We start from the raw sequence: 7,155 nt of genomic DNA on the forward strand, positions 1-7,155 counted from the left end.
TTCAGGTTCCCTTAGCGCTTTCCTGCGCAGCCTGGATGATGCACAGCTTTGTATGATTTGCGTTTTAATCTCTGCGTTGACATCTGCAAACTCACAGTTCCTAGCTAGCATCCTTAGCCTCGTATGACAACTGTCCACATTTTCTCCTGGTTCCTGTACCATTTTTCTGAAGATGTATACTTGATACTGCACGTTTTTCATAGGAGAAAAATATCCAGATAACTTCTGCTTCGTCTCTGCATACTTGTCATCTTCTGCTGATAATGTGTCGTAGATATCATGCACTCGTTCTCCTGCTATATGTAGCAATAATGCTTTGAGCCTAGCATCTCCAGTAATGTTCATTGCAGTGGTGTAATTTTCAAACCTTTGCACCCATTTATTCCAGCGAGGTCCAACAGAGCCAGGGTCAGTTTTCGTGTCGAAAGGTGGGAGCGTAGCGGTGTTTCCTGCCATGCTTGCTGCGGCGCGCCGACTGCCATTCACGTTCGTCCGCGTTAGCTTAGCTAGCTTCTCACCCTCGTGTCCGTTTTCTTCCTCCCTCTTCTTTGTCCGCTCGCGAAACTAAGAAAGAAAAACGCGGTGTCCGGGTCGATTCTTCGAGTGACTTTCCGGTTACTCCTCGTCGCCAATGTAGTGTTTGCGTTGTGTGGGTTTATACACCAGACCTAACACAGTTTGATTAATATCCATGGGCGTTTATTCTCCGGCTCTGGCTTACACGTTGTCAGGGTTGCTGGGTGGAAGGCAGGACTCAGACGCAGAGTTCAACAGGAAACACAAAGGACTTTAATAGTCAATGGTCAAAACACAGGAACCGGGAGGAAAAGCAGCAGGCAACATGTGTGACAAAGACAATGACGCGACACGTGACACAAGAGACACACGGCTTAAATACACAAGGGAGGTGCAGGTGATTGGACACAGGTGGAAACTATTAGACGAACACAGGGGATGACGAGACAAGGCAGGAAGTGAAGTTACCCGGGGACACGAGTGGCACAAAACTACAAAATAAGACAGGAAGTGAACCACACCGTGACAGTACCCCCCCCTCAAGGGCCGACTTCCAGGCGGCTCACACTAGAGCGAAACAAGGGGTGGGGGGGAGGGAAACCCGAGACGTTGGTCGGACCACCCGGGAAACTCTGGGGGTCGGCCCGGCGGGCGGCCAGACGAGCGGGGAGCCTCTGGGGGTCGGCCCGGCGGGCGGTCACCAATCCGGCTCCGGAGCGGCGACTGCAGGGCACGGAACGTCTCTAGAATGGCAGTCTCTGAGACACGGGAAACGTCTGGGGTAGTCGTCGTCGGCAGCTCGGAGACACGGAACACCTCGGTAGTAGTCGGCTCGGGGACACGGAACACCTCCGTAGTAGTCGGCTCGGGGACACGGAACACCTCCGTAGTAGTCGGCTCGGGGACACGGAACACCTCCGTAGTAGTCGGCTCGGGGACACGGAACACCTCCGTAGTCGGCTCCGGCTCGGGGACACGGAACACCTCCGTAGTCGGCTCCGGCTCGGGGACACGGAACACCTCCGTAGTCGGCTCCGGCTCGGGGACACGGAACACCTCCGTAGTCGGCTCCGGCTCGGGGACACGGAACACCTCCGTAGTCGGCTCCAGCTCGGGGACACGGAACACCTCCGTAGTCGGCTCCAGCTCGGGGACACGGAACACCTCCGTAGTCGGCTCCAGCTCGGGGACACGGAACACCTCCGTAGTCGGCTCCAGCTCGGGGACACGGAACACCTCCGTAGTCGGCTCCAGCTCGGGGACACGGAACACCTCCGCAGTCGGCGGCGGCTCAGCCCCCCCCATAACCCACCCCATAGCCCCCCCCTCAAGGGCCGGATCCCAGACGGCCCTCAAATCACCAACGGGAGGGTGGGAGAGGACCATGGGATGGGAGGGAGGGAGCCTGAGTCTCGGAGCGGGGACTGGGGGCGTCGGGGTCATGGCTGAGAGTCTCGGAGCGGGGACTGGTCGGGTCGGGGGCATGGAACGTGGGGCCGGTACTGGTCGGGTCGGGGGCATGGAACGTGGGGCCGGTACTGGTCGGGTCGGGGGCATGGAACGTGGGGCCGGTACTGGTCGGGTCGGGGGCATGGAACGTGGCGCCGGTACCGGGGGCATGGATCGTGGCGCTGGCTCGGGGGTCGGGGACATGGATCGTGGCACTGGCTCGGGGGTCGGGGACATGGATCGTGGCACTGGCTCGGGGGTCGGGGGCATGGATCGTGGCACTGGCTCGGGGGTCATGGGCTTGGGTCGGGAGGCCGGGACGGTAATCTGTTGCGGCCCAGCGCGGGACATCTTGCGCTGCGACCGAGCGGGGTCGGGACGTCGCTGCGGCCCAGCGCTGGACATCTTGCGCTGCGACCGAGCGGGGTCGGGACGTCGCTGCGGCCCAGCGCTGGACATAGTGCGCTGCGGCCGAGCGTGGGGAGCATAGGTGGCCTGTAGTCGGACCGCAAGGTCCATTACCCGCTCCCAGTGCGAATCGCCGCCAGACGACCACGAAATGGTCTCCTCCTCTGGGGACCATGTGGGGGGCGGCGGATGGTGACCCAGATGCCTACTGAGGGCTCCAGATGGGGAGACGGAGTAGTACAAGTACCCAGCTGGAACCCCCGGGAGGACCGTTCCCCCACTACGGGCAGCCCGCTGGAGACTCCGTGGACCGCCCATTGCCAGACGGGTTCCCCTGAACTCGTCCAAGGGAAAAAACTCTGCTGAGTCCTTTCTTGGTCGCGTCATTCTGTCAGGGTTGCTGGGTGGAAGGCAGGACTCAGACGCAGAGTTCAACAGGAAACACAAAGGACTTTAATAGTCAATGGTCAAAACACAGGAACCGGGAGGAAAAGCAGCAGGCAACATGTGTGACAAAGACAATGACGCGACACGTGACACAAGAGACACACGGCTTAAATACACAAGGGAGGTGCAGGTGATTGGACACAGGTGGAAACTATTAGACGAACACAGGGGATGACGAGACAAGGCAGGAAGTGAAGTTACCCGGGGACACGAGTGGCACAAAACTACAAAATAAGACAGGAAGTGAACCACACCGTGACACACGTTACCGTTTCGTACTTCCTGCTCACGTGTCTTGCGCGTCTATCTCTGCAGGTGACGTGGTTGCGTCATGAACATCACACTAACCATGAGAGGTTGGTGATCTATCAGTAACGAATGAATGGATTGGATCAAACTGAGCATGAGCTGAATTGTATCTGCAAGTAACAGACATGTCTCCCACCCTCTGCTTTGCTTTTGGGCTGAAGAGCAATAAAAGTGGAGATTAACACTGAAGGCTGGACTTGGAAATTTCGCTGCCCCTATGGCACCATGGAAAGAGGTGGTAATTGACTTCACAGACATGGGAATGAAGAATCGAGTTGAGGGCAAGAGGTATTTGTTGGTATGCGTTAATCCTTTTTCTAGGTGGGTGGAGGCGATCCCCACAAAATCAGAAAGAGCAGCAGACGTAGTAAAATGGCTGACCAGAGAACTAATACCCAGATTTGGTATTCCAGAAGTCATATGATCGGATAATGGTTCACACTTCTCGAACGCTGAACTACAAGAAATAGAGAAAACGTTTGGGATCAAACATAAATTTGGGGCAGTTTATCATCCTCAGTCTCAAGGGCTAGTTGAGAGAGCTAACAGAACCATAAAGGAAGGTTTGGCTAAAGTCTGTGCTGAAACGAAGCTGACGTGGGTGGCAGCCCTGCCAATAGTGCTGTATGGGATAAGATCATGTCCTAACTCTAAGTTAGGGATAAGCCCCCATGAGGTATGAACGGGAAGAAAGATGCCTTGTCCGCTAACAACCACTTTGCCTACCACTGTCAGCCCATTGCAGTACCAACATGTGGAAATATCTGACTATATGAGAATGTGTAATAATACTGTGATGAGCATCTCTCAACAGGTGACAGAGATCCTTTCTGAAGAAGAAGGAGAGTGTGCACCAGTGGAGGTGGATGACTGGTGACTGTCTACAACGCGGGTGCCTACAACGCGGGTGCCTCACAAGAAAGAAGGTTGGCAGACTCCACATCCCAACGTGTACCTGCGGACCAACACAAGAAGAAGAACACGGCCAGGACCCCTCCACATAGACACAGTAGTCGTTTGTGTCACTACGGTTTTATTCATATTATTGCTTGCTTCAGTTTCATTATCTCAGCATCTTTTTGTGATTCCGTAGTCAGCTATCTAAAGAGTGGTTCTCTCTTATCATGGAATGACTCTGAAAAAAAAACCCAACAGTGACTCGGACTCCCTTGACGAGCTGAACACTTACGACCTCGACACATACGCATAGTGACATAGTGACACACTGTCTGTGTGCATTCCTGGTGTTCTAAATGTTTTTGGTTTCACAGTAGCTTGCTAAAACAATGAGAAATAACATTCTCACAAAAACAGCTTTTATCCCTGCAATCATTAGTATGTAACGTAAATATGATTGATATAATGACCTTTCCACAATATTCTATATCTGAGGCGGTGGATATTGTGTGAAAGGGGATCAAGTTCTGGTATTGTGATTTAAACATGTTTTCATTTCTTTTTTATTTCAATACTGTACACATGACATCTGGGGTGTAACGCTCAAATCCTGTGAGAAGGTTTCCAGTCTTTATCTTCTCCTAACAGATTTCTTCCTATTTTCCCATTTCGGAGGGTTTTTTAGGGAGTTTTTGTTCTGTGGCAGGCAAATTTTGTGAGCGATGTCCAGATGTTCATGTTTTGTGATATTTGATGTGGCAGATTATCAGATGATACATTTTTAGAGTAATCATTCTAAATTGATTGCATAGTTTGTGATTATTATGTAATCAAAAGAGTGGAATGTAATGGGAAAATGATATGTGACCCTTTTAAATGCTTCATTTGTATAACCAGTTTATTAGTTGCAAGTGCTTAGGTCACAAAGGCCCTGACATAAGAACTGATGTCTCCCACTTGGATTAGATGTTTCCAGCGTCATAGCTGTAGAGATTGAACAAAGTGTTTGTTATGTCTATGACCACCTTTGTTTAAGCATGTTGGGAGAGCAAGGATACGGTCAAAGAGCTGACGTGTCTTACATGGATAAGATGTTCCCAGTACCCTGGCTGTAGATACTCAACAAGATGGTTAACGGTTTCTGTTGACGCCACCGATATCTAAATTTAGGTATAAGAACTGCCTCGATGTGTTGGGAAGAAAAGGAGGTTCTTGACAGTCTACTGACCACGTAGCTGTTGTAAGGAAATAAACGGAGAAAAGACATACTTGACTCAGAGCCTTTGATTCTTACTTAACGATTGTCTGTGCAAAATCTTCCACCACACTGGCTACTACGTAAAGTAGCCAGATTCAGTTGGACTGATCCCCGCTGGGAAGGTCTGGGAAGTAACCACGCACTGTGTGATAGTGTGCCGAGAAGGGTACCTGATCAATACAAGTTAACGGATCAGAAAGCGGCCGGATGGGAATCATTGTTCCCTTTTTATAACTGTAAACAAAAATGTGGATCGACTAAATTATGTACATTTCAATATCCAGCGGCTCACCAATATGACGAGAGATGCTCTGGAAGGGGTGCACAGCCAACTATCGGCCACCTCATTGATGACTTACCAGAACCGAATGGCTTTGGATATGTTATTAGCTGAAAAAGGAGGAGTGTGTGCGATGTTTGGCCAAGCGTGCTGCACTGTTATCCCCAATAACACCGCCCCAGATGGATCCTTTACTAGAGCATTACACGGACTAAGAGCCATGTCTGTTGAATTAGCTGAACACTCTGGTATAGACAGCACCGTCGGTAATTGGTTTGGTAAATACTTTGGACAATGGAAGGGCTTCTTCCTGTCAGTTTTTCTGACCTTAGTAATCGCAATAGTGGTTTTTGTCCTTTGTGGATGCTGCTGCATCCCCTGTATCAGAAAACTATGTCTCCGATGCATCACCTCTGCGATAGATGCTAAAATACCCCTGCCATACCAGATGGCTTTGTTACATGAGAGGATCCAATTGTTAGGGCCGGAGGAGATTGGAGAGGAGATAGGTATGGTAAGAACCGACTTCGAGGGACCTGAAGAAGAAATCCTTTTAGGTTCAACATTCCTGTCCGCGTGATCTGCTAACTGTTGCACACATCATATATAGTGGATGCATACACGTAGATGGTGTGATATTTCTAGGCTAGGATGTATTCTGTGTCTATTATACTCGGTTTAGATTTTTTGTACTGTTTAGGGATTTCCAGGACTGCTGCATTCACCCGTATTCACTGATATAGATATTTAGCGTTTAGATTGGTGGTTTCTTTTGATTTTTTTTTGGTTTACATAATGAATTATGTAAAAAGGGGGAATTGATAATCAAAAGTTATTTTCATGGGCTTAGTTGGGGGTTCGCTGTCTTGTCTTGATTTAAGAGTTAGGTAAGGGGGGAAGCAGGATCTGCCAAGCAGGCAGACACGAGTCTGACAGGATGGGGAGTCAGTTTATGTCCTGGCTGAGGAATGTAAGGTCTGCGGGTCAACTAGAAGATTTACCAGCCAAAGGGGGGTAAGAGACACACCAACACTATTCAACATACACACTCTGTTTACGATGTTTACGTTAAGTCAGGAGTCTGGACATTGGATGTGACCGGATCTTAGATGTGGAAGGTGGAAGGTCCTCCTCTACGCCAGTTTAGGGCCAATAGAAATCTTTCCTTCTCTGTCTTTCAAGGGTTATAAAACATGATGTTCTTGCTGATGTTAGTTAGTTGTAACCCCGACCAGGCTCCAAATCTTGAACACGTATTCTTACACTACTGGTCAGAGGTGAGAGAAGAGACTGGTTAGCCCATTTTAACGTTTGTTGAGAATCTCATCTCTTATCTATTTTTAGCTCTGCCTTGTGAGGCATGTTTGTTAAAACATTTTGTTAACCTTTTGTTAAATCACATACTCAATTATATGCAGCACCTAAAGGCTCCTTTGTTTTCTCTTTTAATTAGTGTTAATATTATAGGCCAATCACTTTTATTTCATTGGGCCTAATATGGTAAAAAAAAAGCCACTTAAATGACTGAGACAGTCATTTTGTATTAAGTTAAGTATTAAAAGGGACTTTTGTACTACTGCTTGATTTGAAG

At 49.4% G+C, this 7,155-nt stretch overlaps 1 long non-coding RNA gene across 1 annotated transcript in view; it reads left to right on the forward strand.

The window, feature by feature from the left end:
- Nucleotides 1–3,086: 3,086 nt before the first annotated feature.
- Nucleotides 3,087–7,155, forward strand: part of LOC144406320 (uncharacterized) — a 5,833-nt gene continuing 1,764 nt past the window's right edge. Inside the window, exon 1 of the long non-coding RNA XR_013467595.1 lies at nucleotides 3,087–7,155. This exon is cut by the window's right edge and continues 383 nt beyond it. This is a non-coding gene — a long non-coding RNA (uncharacterized LOC144406320).

Source organism: Gasterosteus aculeatus, chromosome 4 (assembly GCF_964276395.1).
Source record: "Gasterosteus aculeatus chromosome 4, fGasAcu3.hap1.1, whole genome shotgun sequence".
Classification (NCBI taxonomy): domain Eukaryota; kingdom Metazoa; phylum Chordata; class Actinopteri; order Perciformes; family Gasterosteidae; genus Gasterosteus; species Gasterosteus aculeatus.